The sequence below is a fragment of the Spermophilus citellus genome, assembly GCF_964194105.1.
Source record: "Spermophilus citellus genome assembly, chromosome: 1".
Lineage (NCBI taxonomy): Eukaryota > Metazoa > Chordata > Mammalia > Rodentia > Sciuridae > Spermophilus > Spermophilus citellus.
In genome coordinates, this window is record NC_138182.1 from 93619588 (window position 1) to 93637990 (window position 18403).

The 18403-nt window shown below is 41.4% G+C and overlaps 1 pseudogene across 1 annotated transcript; it reads right to left on the reverse strand.

Moving 5' to 3' along the window:
* Positions 1–5688: 5688 nt before the first annotated feature.
* LOC308645092 (malignant T-cell-amplified sequence 1-like) lies at positions 5689–6443 on the reverse strand (annotated as a pseudogene). The gene is made up of 2 exons: positions 6342–6443; positions 5689–6142 (listed from the first exon to the last, which is right to left on the reverse strand). The product of its transcript is annotated as a malignant T-cell-amplified sequence 1-like (transcript).
* Between the last annotated feature and the right edge of the window lie 11960 nt (positions 6444–18403).

Genomic DNA, 18403 nt, shown 5'->3' on the forward strand with positions numbered 1-18403 from the left:
TGCCTTACTGAAATTCAGACGCATGACCATAACACTCTCATGGTCAGAGGTTGATTGCAGGTCCACAGGCACTGTGCTTGTCATGCTTATAAACATTTTCTCCTCCGGCAATCTTTGGGGGAAATGATCACCAACAGAGTGACACTTAGAGGAGATGATATAAAAGCCACCTTCGCCCAGTGTGTTAGTACATACCTGTTGTTCCAGCTATTCAGAAAGCTGAGGCAGGGGACACTTGAGCCCAGGAGTTCAAGCTCAGCTTGGAAACATAAGGAGATTCATCTTGAAACACAAAAACAATGATAAAATGTATATGGGTGCCAGTTGCAGACACTTCCTAGAAGGAACTGGCCATAAGTAAAACTTGGAAATAAATGACAGGTATGAATTGGAAGACTGACTCAAAAAGGAACTCAAGATATCTGTGGTTAATAGACCTTGACAACATGTAAAGCTCCAACTTCCTCCAAGAAGTTCTCATTTTATAATGTAAAATAACAAAGGATTCAGGAACATAAAAGATTCAGGATATGTAAATACGTCAACTGCATAAACATAAAGTGTACTTCACCTTGGGAGACCCAAAGTACCAAACAGAACGTTGTATACATTTTCCCTTCCAAAATGCACATAGTTGGATGTGGTGTTGCATGGCTATAGATGCAGTTGCTTGTGAGACTTGTGTCCAGTAGTCTGAGACCAGCCTGAGCATCAAAACAAGATCTCATCTCAAAAACAAAACAAAACAAAAAACTATAAACATGTTCTTTTCCAGGTTGCCATGTGGGTTGTCAAGTGGCATGTCATTTTTTAGAAATTTTTTCAAATGGTCCACATTACTTATATGTCTTAAAGACAAATCGCATTTGACTTGTAAAATCAAACTCATCGTCCATCCCAAATACTCCTAAGTTCCTCTCTTGATCAATGGCATTGCCATCTTCCAAGTTGCTCAAGTGGAGCCCCGATGGCTCACTGGCTCCTCACCCTCATGCTTGGTATTTACCTTCCCTGTCATACTTAATGTGTTCATTATCTGTAATCCAGGGAACATGTCTTACTCATTGTGGCTTTCTTTTTGCCAAACTCAATTGCCAAATATGTATCAGAAAATCAATAAAGCCCTCCAGTGTAGTCTGGCTATGAAGGTCCAGGGATTGAAAGGAGGAACTATCAGGAAATACTGTGTAGAAGGCTTAACACAGAAGAAATTTCACATTTGGATTTGGGTTTCCCTGGAAACTTAAAAAATACATCAGATGCCTAGTATGAGTGAGGCCCTGGGTTTGATCCCCCACATCACAATAAATAAAAACAAAAAAGCAAAAACACTCCGTCAGATCTAGTTATCACTTAAAGCAACTGAGATAAGTTGTGAAATTTTTCCTTTTTGCCCTTATCACTACTTTAAGATGAATCTACAAAAATTATATGATGGTTAATTAAATGTGTCAACTTGACTGGGCCTCAGAGTGCCCAGATTAAACATTGTTTCTGGGAGTCTCCATGAGGATGTGTCAAGATGAGATCAGTGTTTAAATCAGGGGACTCAGTAAATCAGTGGTCCTCCCTAATGTAAGTGGGCCTCATCCAATCTGTTGAGGATCTAAAAAGAATTTTTTAAAAATGGAAGAAGGAAGAATTTGCCCTTTTTCTTCCTGTCTACCTGCTAACCTGGGACATCTCCCCTGACTCAGACTAGAATTTCATCATGGAGTTCCTGGGTCTGGAGATAGCAGATGGCCAAATTTGGGACTTGTTAGCCTCCATAATCACATGGCCAATTCCTCATAATAAATCTCTTTCTAGCTATGTGTATGTGTGTGTGTGCACATGCATGTGCACATGAGTGTATCTGGTATGGGTCCTGTTTCTCTGGAGAACTCCGACTGATACAACCTATCAAGAAACGTGCCGTATTGTTTGGAATTTACATAGGACACCAAGGAAACCAAGACCAAATCAGCCACAACAAAGAAATCCTACCACAGCTGTATGTTTCCATTAGGATTTGTACAGAAACCTCTTTTGACCTATTGCAGCTGTTCTTTCTGTACCAACATACTTTTTGTGAATTCTTTGTAGAAAAGGCATACCTGCCAGGAGAGAGCTCTTAGTGGCAAAACCCAGATCTCTGACTCACCTGTTAGTTCATTGGGCAAGAAGATGGGAGGCTCCAAGAAGCAAACACCCACCAGAAACATCTTGGGGAAAGTTTCTTCACGGCTTTTTATGTTGACTCAGCATCAAAGAAGTTATTTTTGCTCTTTCTTACCCATGGTGCAGGAGGAGGGGCAGTTTACTAAGAGCCTGGAGCAGGTAGGAAACATCTTCACATGCAAAGGGTAATACATTGTAGCTAGAACCTGTCAGGCTGTGTTTCGAAGTCCACCAGTTCTGAACATCTCAATTTTGAGTTTTTCCAACTCCTAAAAAAATACTGTTTTAAGGCAAATTATTAAATCTCATTAAATTTAGTAAAAGTACCAGATTGTGCTTCTATTTCTTCAGATATTCCTTTCAAAATCAATCATTAGTGATTGCCGTATAGAGCTAGTTGAAGGCTTTCTTATTTTTACAAAGAAGAAAGGTGGGGGTTGTGGAGAGAAGGCCTGGTCACTCAGGCCATGGGCTTTGGGATGACCCGGCACCACAGCATGTCAGAAGAGCTGTCCGCACAGCCACAGAGGCCACATGGAGGGATGAACCAGAGTTGTTCGCCAGCAAAGGCATCCCAAGTTTAAAAATCTGAGCTGAATAGGAATAAAGCACAGAATGAGTGCTTAGCCCTGATTCAAAAGGACCACTCGCTGCCTGGAGGGCAGGGCAGGCTCCATCCAGAGTCCTCCAAGACTCGACACTCCCTTCTTTCCAAGACCAATGGCGTCTTCAGGGGTACACGCCTTAGGAGAGGCAAGGTTTAGGTTAAACAATTTGTTACAGTTGGAAAAAAGCATGTGCGTACTAAGAGCAAAGATTGTAAATGTGCACAAAATGAGGATTGCTGAGAAAGATTAAAGATAAGCAGTGTAAATACCTCTGCCCAGCACAATATGTTTCTAATAGTGCTCTCATTGTTTGCAGATTGTTTATTAAATTAGCGAGTTCCATACCACAGATGGCTCTTTATGGCTCACTGTGTGTCCTAAAGTCCTTTTGCTTTTTAGCTTGGAAAAAAAAAAAAAAAGCCAGAACGACATGGATACCAAACTTCCAGAGTGATGAATCACGAATGTGATGAATATTGCAGGAACAGGGAAGAATAAGAATCTTATCCCTGTTGGCTAGCGATCCTTTGGTTTGATCCTCAAACATCACATGTGAATGCACAGCAAGCCCTTGTTGCTCAGGAGAAGTCAAAGGCCAGGAGATTTACTCAGGATGGCATTAGTTGACATCCTGTGCTAGAGCAGCATTAACCCCAGCTGGAGCCGTGGAACACAACCCTGCCCTCACTAGAGGATACACATGCATGTGTGAGATACAAAGTGTGACACCTGTAGCACAGATGTTTGTTTTATTCTCACCTCTTCATGTGTAAATCAATTTAGTTTATTCATTCAGAGACTGAATTAATTACTGCTCGTTTATTGAACACCAGACTGGGTGCTACAGATATGAATTGAACATGAGTCTTGCTCTCCAGGTACCAACAGTGTGGTCCGTAGGTGCTAAGTAACCCAGGGAATCTTGGTGTGAGGCTGCAAGTGGACAAGGATTTGAGAGGACAATTGAGGGAGAACTTGAAGTAAGTGATAGGAGAGAGTTAGAAAAGCCACTGGAAGGAAGTTTCCAGTGCCAGGCCAAGGGAGTTGCCTGCTCCATTTGGAAGTCAGAAAGTCTATTCTTGGAAGATGAAGTAACAAAGGATTCAAAAGTCATTTGTCCAAACCCACAGACTGTACACCACCAAGAGTGAGTGTAAACTAATGTACACTATGGACTCTGGATGATTATGACATGTCAACATAGGTTTTTTGATTTTAGCCAATGCACCACTCTTATAGGGATATTGATGGAAGAGGGGGGCTGTGCAAAGGTGGGAAACCTCTGTACCTTTGTCTCAATTTTTGTTGTGAACATAAAACTGCTTTAAAGCATAAGGTCTAATTTTTAAAAAATGATTATTGCCTGCAAGAACCAGGGAGACTCAAGACTAGAAAGATTATTTCACATTCATTTTCCCCTACAAAATGAATGATGCCCTGTTCTTCCTTGCCAATTCTGTCTTCTTCCTGTCCTTTTATTCCCCCATATGTTTTTGTTTTGTTTCTTTGAAATGGATCTCACTCTGTTGCCCAGGCTGGTCTTGAACTCCTGGGCTCAAACGATGCACCTGCCTCAGCCTCTCAGGTTGCTAGGGCTACAGGTGCAGGCCACTGCATCCAGCTTCCCTCCTCTCCTTTCTCCATGCCTCCTGTCACCTGAACTGGCTCAGTCCCTCCCAGAGAACCCTTCTAAAGCACATCACAAAAGCCCACACTGAGTCCTTGTTAAACATTTGAAAATACCTGCCAGTGATCAGCATGAAACTAAAGGCTGACCGCAGTCTGGTCCTGTGTACAGTGGCCTCATTTCCCTCAGCTGTTCTGTTGCAAGCTGCTGCTTCTGCCTACTCCACAGTGCACCATCCCTCCTACTCCACAGACTCCAGTCTTGTTCTTCCTTCAAGGTTCACCCATCACTTACTTGAAGTCATAGGATGATTTCCCTCCTTTGACTCATGGCCTGTAATTAAGTCCTCTTAGAAGGTTTCAGATTGTTCTGCTCTTTTATATTGTACTTATCTGTGAACCTGTCCAAAGGCCCTCCCGAATTGTCATTCCCTAAGGTGAAAGGCCATATGCTAACTTTTGGTGGGTGGGTCCCTTACAGTGTATCTTGTACATCATAGAACCTCCATATTTAGCAAGTGGATAATGTCTGTTTGAAGGAGTGCCTGTGCTGTGTTTATATCTCCGCTTTTCCTTCTAAACCATGAAAGGGGAGAGTCTGGAGAGAGACAGAGTTAAGAGAAGTGATGGAGAAACCTGGTCTGCGTGACCTCTGTCCTCAGCACCCAGCAGTGCCTAGCGCCCATTGGTGCATACTGTTGACCTGAACAGGCTGGAAAGGATTGGAAGGGATGGTTTTGCACTGTGGAATAGGGTAGCACTCAGGCTGCAGAGAGTCAGGGAGGATACTGAGTCAACAGCTCCCACTGAATTTGGGACTGAAGAAATGGTGGGTGGAGAAGGAAGCCAGAGGAAAAGGAAGAATGAAAGATGAGGAAATAGAAGCAATAAATATAGAATATTCTTTCAAGAAACTTGAAAGATAACGGGAAGGGGTTGAGATGGAATGGCTTATAACATGGCCAGCTGCCCCTGAGGAGCATAGGAACCTGTACCAGTCCACTGTGGAGGCAGCAGGGTGGCCCCAGAGATATGGGAAACTTGTGCTGTATCACACACCCCTCACCCTCACAGAGCCTCACACGTATGAACCTAGTTTGCTGTGTTCAATACTGTGCATCACATTCTCCTCCTCCTCCTCCTCCTCCTCCTCCTCCTCCTCCTCCTCCTCCTCCTCCTCCTTTTAGCATCTGTAGAATTTATTCAGCATAACCACAGAGGCATTGTCTTCATGCTGTCACACACAGATACAGCACAATATCTGTATTTAGCCCAAGTGCATTCCTTCTGAGGCTCATTTGTATGTCTTCATATGCCACAGCTCATCATTTAAATAATGGATATTTTCAATGCCAATGCCTTTGCTGACTTTCTCAATGTCTTCTGCAGACATCGTCATGACTCCAACACACAGAGCATGCTCTTTGCCTTCTGTCATGATTGAAACAGTGGTAGCTACTGCAGCAGGGTAAAGCTTAGCTCCAGGAGAAGTTAAGCCTCGATACCTGATTTTCCTCCACTGAGTACAAATTTGATGGCGCCTTTATCAACCTGCTGGTGTGGCAGAATAAAAGGATATTTGTGAAGTAAACTTAGAGTTGGATTAAAAGGCCCTTCTCCTTGTTTAAAAAATAGTGATTCTCCATTTACTGTAAAGATTTCTGTATGTTCATGGCATTGGACTATTTTGACAGGCTTGCTCTTAGGCATGATTTGATTAAGCCACGGTTCAGTACTTGAAAATTGCCCTATGGATTGGTTCTTTTTTTTTTTTTTTTTTTAAAGAGAGAGTGAGAGAGGAGAGAGAGAGAGAGAGAGAGAGAGAGAGAATTTTTAATGTTTATTTTTTAGTTCTCGGCGGACACAACATCTTTGTTGGTATGTGGTGCTGAGGATCGAACCCGGGGCCGCACGCATGCCAGGCGAGCGCGCTACCGCTTGAGCCACATCCCCAGCCCCAGGATTGGTTCTTAATGACCTTAATAAATGATGTTTTGTTCTGGATGCGTTGGACACATTTTCTTTTTCATCAAATTTCTTGAACACCATCCAAGAGGGCAACAAGGAGGGAGGGCCGGAATAGGAAAGAAATTAAATTAGCAAGGGTCCAGTGACAATGGGTTCCTTACACAAGGAAGGCCAGCACTGACAATAGGAGCTGTTGTTGTTACACAGAAGCTCCACATTTTTAAAACAGACATTGTGATGGTTAATTTTATGTGTCAACTTGGCTGGACCACGGTACCCAGATAGGTGGATCCCATGGTAGTCAGACATTATTTTGGATGTTTCTATGGTATTTTTAATTGACGTATAAGTCGGTAGAGTTTAATAAAGCAGATTGCCACCTCAGAATGTGGGTGAGCCTCATCCAATAAGTTGCAGGCCTAAATAGAACATAGACCAAAGGACTTACTCTACCCCCACCTCCAGAGCAAGAGGGACACCTAAAGAATACTGACTTGGGGCTTCATCAGGATGGTCGGCTCTCCTGGTTTTCCACCTACCAGTCAATCCTGAAGATTTTGGAATTGCCAGCCTCCATTACCCACATAATTGGTGAGTCAGTTCCTTAAAACAAATCTCATTCTCAAGATGATCATTGTGTACACACACACACACACACACACACAATGTATATGTATATATTTCGTGTATTATGTGTAAACACACATCTATATGCTTATTCTATTTATCTATATATTTTATATAGAGATAGATAAAAAGCATATACATCCCATTAATGCTGTTTGTGTAGAGAACCCCGATTTGAAGAAAGCAGACCTCATGCAGGTGAGGGAGCCAAAGATGGCAGATCCTTACCCCCTAGTGAATGAGCATGCTGAAAAGAATCACACAGAGTGGAGGAAGGAAGGCAAACTGACCTTCTGCAGAAGTCTGAAAACCACCCTGGTGGGAAGGGTGGCCAGATGTATGTGTGGTTCCTATCAGTGACCCAGGGCATGCAGACTGTCTGGGTCTGCTCGACATAAGGAATATCTTGCTAAAAATCTGAGCAGCTGACGGTGGAAATGCCTGATCAGGAGCCTTCAGAAGGGAGTCCTGTCCAGGAGGAAGGCTGGGTTAGCTCAGACACCTTTTCACTTTGTCATTGGAAAATGAAGACCATTGTTGGGGACCCTATTTATTGCTCCAGGATCTTTGGGAGAAAAAAATGTCAGCTGTTAGGACCCAGTGCAGACATTTCCCAGTGCTTCTCTGAGTTACCTTGGTTGTCCCTTACTGCTTAACTCTTAAGTGACTAATGGGTACCAGCCCTTGCCAAAAGTGCCTAAGAACTCCCAGTTTCCTATGGTTTCTGTGTCTTTTATCTTTTCCTTCTTCTCTAGCTTCAGATGTGTGTGTCTTCCCTGCCTTTAAAAAGTTCCATCTCCTCCTCTTACCATATTGGCAAATAGAGCACTAATTCTGTGGGAAGCTTCTTGACCATCTCAGACCCACAGAAGCACATCTCCTGCCAGACTCCATTGGACTTTATACCCATCTTGGTTACAGAACAGAAGAAAAATGAACCAGATATAATTTTTTCTTGTGAAAAAAAAAGAAAAGAAAAGAAAAGAAAGCAGTACCTGGCTCTGGCTTGTTAAGGCCTAAATTCATTAAGGGATTTAACTTCCATTTACCCCACAGAAGTGAAGATAAGAAGCAGAGGCAGCCAGAACAGGGAGGGGAGACGAAGCGGATGACAATACTCTTGAGGGGTGTCCCATAGGATTGAGGCCTAGGCCCCAGTTACACTCAGAACTGTTGATGGTGGTTTGCTGATTGTGAGGAGCTTGGGCCTCTGGATGAACATTAGAACTGGCCTGGGAGAGTGGTTCTCTGTCCAAGCTCAGCCTGGAAGCTAAGGAGCCTAGGAGATCTTCCCTAGGGAGCAGACCAAATGTGCTGGAAAGAAATTGTTCACTGTCTCTCCTTCTGTAAGATCTGCAGAGCACGGGAATGTCCTCACCTCCATCCTCTGCACCCTCTGTTGTGTTACATGGTTTCATAATACAAGTTAAGTCACAAATGCATCGGAACTAGGTGAATGTAGCAACATAATGCAGATGCTGTATGGTTCATGGAAGACTAAAGCAAGATGTCCACTGGGTAGTATAACAAAATACCATACATGGGGTGGCTTATAAAAAACAGAAATGTATTGCTCACAAGAAAATGGGAAGTCCAAGATCAAGGTGCCTCTAGATTCAGTGTCTTGTGAATGCCCCCTTTCTGGTTCATGGATAGCAACTTCGTGTGTTTTCTCAGAAGAAGGTGTGAGGCTGTCTCTGGCCTTCTTTGTAAGGGCACTTACCTCATTCCTGGAGGGTCCACCCTTGTGAACTAATCTCATCCCAACGTCTCCACCTCCAACACCATCATCCTGAAGTTTAAGATTTCAACACAACAACTTCAGAGGAACACAAACGCTCAGACTGTAACACCAAGGGATCCAGAGAGTGGGAGCTGAAAGAAAAGAGCCCTGAGCTCACTAAGAAGGAGACTTTCAGCTCCATTTAAGAAAATGAAAATGAGAACCTAAACTCAAGGATTGCACCTGGCAGAGGGGCCTCCCCAGGCTGTGGCAGGGCACATCTCCTCCAGCACTCCACAGCAGCTTCTGTACCCAGGCCAACACTGCCACCCACCGTCCTCTGCACTCTGGATATCCACTTCCATGGCCTCCAGCCTCATGGAGTGCCTGGGCCGTGCACAGCCTCTCCCTCAGTGCTGACCTTATATTAATTTTGTTGGTGGTCAGCATCTAGGCTTTGAGTCATCTGCCCTGCCCCATTTTTTTTATGATTCCTGTGCTTTATAAGATCTGTCAGAATCCCCCCTTCCAGACTATGTAAAGCTCATGTGAATGATCTTAGGGTAAACCTACATTGTTGTTGTTGTTAATCTCTCTCTCTCTCTCTCTCTCTCTCTCTCTCTCTCTCTCTCTCTCTCTCTCTCTCACTCTTTCGAGTAGTCTGACTATAAATTTATCAATCTTGTGCTAGGTATGGTGGTGTACACTTGTAATCTCAGTGTCTCCAGAGGCTGAGGCAGGAGGATTGCAAGTTCAAAGCCAGCCTCAGTAAAAGCAAGATGCTAAGCAACTCAGTGAGACCCTGTCTCTAAATAAAGTACAAAAATAAGGCTGGGGATGTGGCTCAGTGGCTGAGTGCCCCTGAGTTCAATCCCTGGTACTGAAAAAAATAAAATAATAAATTTACCAAATGTTAGACTTTTTTGGTCCTCTTTTTACATTTGTTTTTATTATTTTTTCCAGGAAGAGGTTAATGAGCATTTAATAGAAAAATGCATATAAGTATCTAGCACATCCGATGGGGCAGAGTAAACCTCTAATGAATGGTATTTTTATAAATTCTATTAGTGGTATTATATAAAAGTAAGAAGGTAATTAACATTTCCTGAATACCCACATTAAACCAAATTCTTCCTACATATGTGTATATATACATATATGTATGTGTGTATGAAACTATATATATATATATACACACACACATATACATATGTATATATATGTTCCTTTACTTTTTATGACCCTGTGATATAATTAGTTGTTAAAATACCTCTTTTTAAAGTTTTTTATTAGTTCTGTTCTATTTTTATTAATTTAAGATCTATCTATTCTCTTCTTCAATTTTCATTATATTTTTCTTGTTCTTATTTTCTTATTCTCATGTGAATGTGGTTCAGTAACTTAATTTTCAGCCTCCTTTTCCAAAATATAATTTTAAGACTATAAATTTTCTTCTAAGAACTGCTTTAATTGCATTTCAGAAATTTTAACACATAGTGTTTTCATCGTCATTATCATTCAGTTCAAAATATAATCTCCTACAGTGTAATTCATGTTTTAGAAGTCTGTCTTTATTGCATTGTGGTCAGAGTAGATATTCTGATTAATTTCAGTCCTATGAAATTAATAGAAGCCTTGTGGCTCTATATATGCATAGTCAATACTGTAATCATAAAAATAATATATGTTTGGGGGCTGGGGATGTGGCTCAAGCAGTAATGCGCTCGCCTGGCATGCGTGCGGCCCCGGGTTCGATCCTCAGCACCACATACCAACAAAGATGTTGTGTCCGCCGAAAACTAAAAAATAAATATTAAAAAATTCTCTCTCTCTCTCTCTCTCTCTCTCTCTCTCTTTAAAAAAAATATATAAATATATATATATATATATGTTTGGAAAAAGTATTTTTTTAAATATGCTTTTTGGTTGTTGATGGACCTTTATTTTATTCACTTATTTATATGCAGTGCTGAGAATTGAACCCAGTGCCTCACACATGCGAGGAGGTAAGCATGTTTCTTGGAAACTCTAATACTTTGGTTCTGGAGTGTCCCTCAAACTCTCATGTTTTACAACCAACCTGACCACCAACCTGTGAAACTATTGGGATGTGGTGGAAACTTTTAGAGGTTGGGCCCTAGTGGAAGGAAGTTAGGTTATTGGGAATGTAGCTTTAAAGGGGATGTTGGGACTCCATCCCCTTTCTCTCTTTTTTTGCTTCCTAGCCACCACAATGTGAGCAGTTTTGCTTCGCCACAAGCTCTCCCCTCTGATATGGGGCCTTTTTATAGGGCTAAAGTGATGGGATCAAGCGACCATAAACTGAAACAGTGAACCAAAATAAACATTTCTTTTAAGTTGATTGTCTCAGGCATTTTGTCACAGCAATGGAAATCTGACCAACACAGAAAATTGGTACCCAAAAGAAAGGTCGTTGCTGTGAATATATTTGACAATATTATTCATAAGCTTTTGGAATTGGTTTGAGGGAGATATTTGGAAGTTTGAAGAAACAGGTGGAGAACACCTAGAATGCTGTACATAGAGCTTACGGGGCAATTCTGATGGGAAAAGAAGACTATTCCTATTCCTATAGGAATGTAGGTAGTAAAGGCCATGTTCATGAGGTTTCAGATGGAAATGGGGACTCTACTGAGAACTGGAATTGATGCCATTTGTGTTCTTTTGGCAAAAACTTGTGTACAGAAAATATGGCTTGAGTGCATTTCAGTGTTTAGCAAGACCCCCACCCAGCCACCCATCACAGGTTCAAGGGTATAGGAGTGTAAACCCATTTCAAAGACTGCTTTGAGAAAAGAGTACCAGAGCACCCTATTCACCCAGCTCCATGTAGGGAGTTGTTTCTTCGTGTCATCCAGTCAGCCTCTCAGAGCCTGCTGCAGCTATGGTCCAAGCAGCCACAGCTGCTGTTTGAGTCAGCAGCAGAAGCTGGCATTATCTATGTCATGCTCGTTTTGCAGGTATGCAGAATTCAAGAGTTACAGGATCATAGAGACTTCCACCAGGATTTCAAAGGAAAGCCTGAGGGTTCAGGCAGTGTGTGGTAGAGGTGAAGTTCTTGCAAGAAGTCCCTTAGTAGTCAATGTGTAAATCTCTGAGAATAAAGCTGAAGTTGCAATGGAGACTAGAGGAATTCAGAGATGGCAGACATGTGCAATTCCTTCTGAGTGAAGCCACAGACAGTGAAGACAGCCAGCCCGAGAGAGGGCCACATGGGCTGTAGCCCTCAAGACCTAGGGGCAGGTCTACCCAAGCTTTTTGGAGCACATTTCATGCCATTATAAACCCAAGATGTCAGACATGTAGCTACAGGATTTAATGTTTGCCCTGCTTGGTCCCATCTCTCCTTCATGTCCCTGTTCTTCCCTTTCTGAATGGGAATGTTTACCCTGTGACTGTCTCACCATTTTATGTTGGAATTATGTAACTTGCTTTTAATTTTCATAGGAGTTTGCAGTTAAGAGTTTGCTTTTTTCTTAGAGGAGACTTTGGAGTTTTCAGCAAGGTCGAAACAGTTTAGACTTCAGGGGCTCCTGGAGATGGACTAAATGCATTTTACATGGTGAGATGCACACAAACCTTCAGGACCAGGGGTGAGATGTTACGATATGGATCTGGAGTGCCCTTCAAAGTCTAGGTGTTGAAGACTTGTTCTCCATCCTGTAGAGTTATGGGGAGGTGATGGAAATTTTAGGAGGTGGGACCTACTGTAAGGAAATCAGAATGTGCCTTTGAAGGGGATCTCTTTCTTGTTTCCCCGGATGCCACCATATACGCAGCTTTGCCCCACCACATACTCACCACCACAATATTCAGCCTCACCACAGACCCAAAGCATCGGGCCAAATGACCATAGATTGAAATCTCTGAAACCATGAACCAAAATAAACCTTTTTTCTTTCCTGTAAAATTTTTTGTCACAATATAACACAGAAATTATATAGGCTATATCATGTATAATGTGTGTCACTGTATATTTTAATATTCACAGAGTTGGTTTTAAGATTCAGGCATATTTATCATTTTGAGTACTCTGTTCTGTCTTGCGCCTCTCACTTGCCATGTGTTTGAAGGTTGCCTTTAGAACTCTCTTTGATATCATTCTACTGAAAAGGCTGTCAGTTTTCACTTATCTGTGAAATCTTTATTCTCACTTATCTATGAACATCTATATTTCTTCCAATGTTTTATTATCAGACTTTCTCATTCCATTTTTGAAGCATGTTTCTTCTGGGCATAAGGTTCCAGGTTAGAAGTTTTCTTTCATGACTTTATACATATCACTTTGTCTTGGCTTCCATTGTTGCTCTTGGGACACTGTCAGTCAGTCCACGACTTGCTTCTTCGAAAATCTGCTTTTATTCCCTCCCATTATGCCTCTTTTAAAGATTTTTCTCTTTTTTTGTAGTTTCATTAGGATATACCTAAGATTTGTTTATCTCATTTATTACTTATCAATTAACCTATTTGGGATTTATTAAGATAACTTGGGTTCATGATCAATTTTTTTTCATCTGTTTTGGAAAATTCTGGGTCCTTCGCTGTCTCTTCAGATACTGCTTCTGTCTGTGTCTTCTGGGTCTTCAGTTAAACATAGACCTCACTGTGTCCTCAGTCTCACACCTTCCCTTCTCTTTTTCCATCCTTGGTTTATACTTGTGTTCCCAGAGGTTTCAGAAGAACAGTTCAATCTCATAGCTAACTATCTTTCTGGACTTGCCAAGGATACCTGAGTGTTAAGCTCACTCTGAACTTCTGTTATTTCCAGGATCTCAACCAGTTTCATATTACATGATTGGCTCTTGAATACTTTTAATAATACTTTGAGACATATTTCATCCAGATTTAAATTGTCTTTGATGGGACAGTTGACCCAAATACCTAGTATATCATCACCAGGAACATAAGTTTTTTATATTCTTCAAAGAACTAAACATAAAATTACCCTATAGCTCAGCAATTCCACTCCTACTGCCAAAAAAATTACAGCACGAACTCAAATATTTTAAACCAATATCCAATGAAGCTTTCTTCACAATAGCCCAAAGGATAGAAACAACCTATGAGAGAAGTGTCCAGCAATAGATGGACTACACAAATGTGGCGTATTTAGAAAATGGAATATTACTCAGCCATAAAACGAATGGAATTCTGACACATGTACTGAATTCCATGGATAAACCTTGAAAATATTATGCAAATGAAATTAAACAGACACAAAGGATATATATTATATGGTTGGACTTAACATGAAATATTTAGAATAAGCAAATATATAGTGACAAATAATGGATTAAAGATTACCAGAGGCTGGAGATGGGAGCAATATAACCAGAGAGTTAGTGCTGAATGATTGTTTCTCTGGTTCTTGCTCATTTATTCCTGTTTATCTATCATTGAGTATTGCAGATTGAATTAGCAAAATTAGAGGTCATAGGGTTTCTGTCTCACACAGTGAAAAAGTTCTAGAAATAGCCATGATGGTTGCACAGTGATACAAATGTAATTAATGTCACTGAATTATACACTTAAAACAGTTAAAATGGGAAAGTCTTCTGTATCTTACCACAGTTTTTTAAAGTTAATAATGTAGGGCTGGAGGGGAAGCTCAATGGGTTGAGCACTTGCCTAACATGCAAGGCACTGGGTTCAATTTTCAGCTCTGAAAAAAAAAAATATATATATATATAGTATTAAAAGATATCAAATTAGACCATAGGTGAATTTTGTATGAATTATACCTCAAAAATGCAGGCTTGTTTTTTTTTTCAAAAAAGGAATCCTAAAATTATATATCAATGTTAATATCCCCACTCATATATGAATAAATCGAGGCCAGGACTTGCGTCCTTTCATTTTTATTTACCCCATAACTCTTCTAGTGTCTGGTGTGTGGTATTTCCACTGACTGTGTCTTCATCTAAGCTTCATTGAAGATCAACTTGCTTCATTGAAGATTAACCTGTAGTTCTTGCTACATGATCTTTTGCCATAACAGTTTTCTTTCTGACCATGGCGGGTATGTTTACTGTTTTTTTCTTACTCACCAGAGTGACAGGCTTCAAAAGGCAATGTCTGATAGAAGTGCAAGTGTTTCTTCTTGCTTTTCCAATTGATGAAAGATTTCCATTTTGTTGTGAAATTGTAATTTTTCTCACATACCAAGCTCATATTAATGCTCACAATCCTTATTTCTCTCTCTTTTCCTTTAATTTCCTCTTAACCACTCTTTATTAGTCTTTGTATCTTCAGAGATGGATAAAATATTATCACAGAAAATAGAAATATTCTTATACAAAATAACAAAAATTGAAACTCTTGTTATACAAAATAACTCTGTCACTGTAACTTCAACTTCTTTTTTTGTGGGGGAGGAGGGGATTGAACTCAGGCACTGGACCACTGAGCCACATCCCCAGCACTATTTTGTATTTTATTTAGAGACAGGGTCTCACTGAATTGCTTAGTGCCTTGCTTTTTCTGAGGCTGGCTTTGATTTCTCCATCCTCCTGCCTCAGTGTCCCAAGCCGCTGGGATTACAGGTGTGTGCCACCATGCTCGGCACTGTAACTTCTTTCTGCAGGTTTTTTTTAAAACATGAAACTTTGGTGCTTGCCTCAGCAGCACATACACTAAAATTGGAACAATACAAAGGAGATTAGTATGGGCTTTGTGCAAGGATTACATTCATTTTCATGAAGCTTTCCACCCAGTAGGGTAGAGGAAGGAAATCGGGGGAGGAAGGGAGGGAGGGCAAGAGGAGGAATTGGGGATTAAAATTGATCAAATTATGTTAACTACATGTAAATATGCCACAATGAGACCCAGGATTCTGTATAATTATTACTTATGTACCAATTTTAAAAATGAACATTTTCTCAGGCACAGTGGTACATATCTGTAATCCCACTGGCTTGGGAGGCTGAGGCAGGAGGATCTCAAGTATGTGGCCAGCCTCAGCAACTTAATGAGACCCTAAGCAACTTAGCAAAACCCTGTCTCAAAATAAAAAATGAAAAGATTTGGGGATGTGGCTCAGTGGTTAAATGCCCCTGGGCTCAATCCCTGGTACAAAAAAAGAAAAAAGGAACATTTTATGTGTTTATTCCCTTGATTACAAATGATAGAATGCAAACTGAAACTAGCTTGATTAAAACAGCGGATTTCTTACAATAATGCTATCAGAGTATCTCCCCAGCACCGAAGGACTACCATCAGTGGTTAGGATGCTCAAGGTGCAAATAAATCTAGGATCAGACATCCTGTAGCTGGCGGAGGCGGGGGCTACAGACTGGATGGTTCCACTGCAACTGCTCTTCTGTGGACTAGAGACAAAGCCCTCCAGCCCTGCAGACCCGGGGGAGCAGTGGAGTCAAATGGTTACAGGGTCCCAAAGAGATCTTAACTCACCCTGCTTGCTTGCCTCATGCCCTGATCTATAGAATGAGCAACAAAGTCTCACATAACCTGGAGTCAGATGTGGAGGAAACTCTGAAGTTCACTGGGCTACTCGCTTCCTTAAGGCAGAGGAACACCTAAACTGCCCCCAGACCATGGTGGTAACCAACTGCAGAGAAGCCCCTTGGGGAAGATCATGTCTCCAAGAAGGGTTGATTTCACTTTTGGACTTCCCACCCACTGTCCTTGCCTCAGCGTTGAAGAGCTGCTCACCACTTTTACTGCTGCTGCCCTTTTGGCACTGGGACTCTCATTCATTAAAGTGTGGCTTGTCCTTGTGCTCATCTCCACTTTGGCCAGGCATCAGCTGAGAACCAAGTATGCAGGTGGCTGTGGTCACAGGGATGAATCTGCTAGGTCTCCTCCTCAAGGAACTGTCAATCTAGCATGAGGAGGTATTTCAGCACACATTTATAACATATACCAAGGTAGCGGAACTGTGGAAGGCGGGGTGAGGATGCAGAGGAAAATGTGACGTCACATGGGAGCCAGGACTGGGACCAGGGCTTCAGGGTAGGCTTTGCTCTGAGAAAACAATTTATTAAATATGGATTTTTATTTTATTTTTAACAACACAAATTTATGTAAAGAATTTAGAAAATGAAAAATAAGTGAGAACCTCAGCATATTGCCATCCCCCATTTTCTCAGTTATGTATTACATATTTTGTTTCCTGTAAACTTTATTTTACTTTATTTTTTTTTTTTTTGCCATACTGTGCAACAAAGTATTCCACTAAATGATTCTGAGGGTTTTTGAGAGAACTGATAAGGAACACCCATCTCTTCACTCAAAGCAATTAAGAAACGGCAGGTGGAGAACCAGAGTATGAGCCTTTCTCCTGATTGAGGTGAAATTGGAAGGCATCCCTTACCGTCAGAGACAGTGAGCTTGCTGACTCCCTTCCGTAGAAGAATCCTCGCAGGAAAAGCTTAGATCTAGGGAGCAGACAGCTTGTCACCTGCCCTGCCTTGACCCTCAGGGCTAGAGAGAGAAAGAAAGGCAGCTACTGCCCCAAGTAAAGAATCTTTGGACACCTCTGCCAATGTCTGTACCCACCAACCACTGCAAAGCCCAGGGCCCCTCTTTGGAGGGAAGGAAAAAGTGGGAAAAGAAATCAGGTTTGTGGAAACCCCTCAAACCAAGGGAAGAGGCATCCTCCCGTGACACACAAAGGGCCTGTTGTATATTTAGGTTGTTTTTAAATAACATTGAACTAAGATTTCCTTGTAATTAATCTTTGTGTGAATTTATGGTAATTTCCTCAAGATAAATTCCTAGAAGGGGAATTCCTGGGCTGAAGGATTTAAACATGTTTATGTTTTAAAATGCATTTTGCCATATTTCCGCCTAGAGAGTGTACATCAATTTAGGGCTGGGATGTGACTCAGTGGCTTGCCTAACATGCATGAGGCCCTAGGTTTGATCCCCAGCACCAAAAAAAAAATTCACATTACCACACTGGTAATACGAGAACGTGTTCCCTTAACATGCATTTACTCTGGCTTAGTCCTTTCTTGTTGATCTTTGTGAACTTGATTGGCAAAACATCTGTGCTTCAGTGTTAAAAAAATTCAATTTTGAACAGTCTTTTTTTTTTTTTTTGTACCAGGAATTGATTGAACCCAGGAACACTTAACCACTAAGCCACATCCCCAGCCTTTTTTTGAGACAGGGTCTTGCTAAGTGCATGTTAAGTGCATGCACTTAACATGTAAGGTTGCTTGGGGCCTCACTAAATTGTTGAATCTGGCTTTGAATTTGCGATCCTCCTGACTCAGCCTCTGAGCTGTTGGGGTTACAGGCATGCAGCACCACACCCAGCCAGTTTTGAGCAGTCTGGAGGGAGGAGTTTTTAAGGAAGACAATAGAAGAACAGGTGAGTGTTTTCAAAGGCTTAGAGCCCTGAGGTCATCCCTCTTCCTTTCACTTTTATACATAGACTTTATTTTCCAACTATGGAGACATCATATTGAAGTTGGGAAAGGATGATTCTGGAAAAATACATTACTTAATAGTTCTATTGGCCTGAGGCAGGATGAGCCTAAATGTCCTCATCAAAAAATGGGACCAATACATGGCCCAGAGTGGGCAGTGAATAAACCTGCACCCATTCTAGAATCATCTTCCTGTTTCTGGGATGGGCAGATCTGCAAGCAACCTCTTTCTCCCTCCCTTTTCTGTGTGTAAATTTGTCTCTCCCAGACCTCAC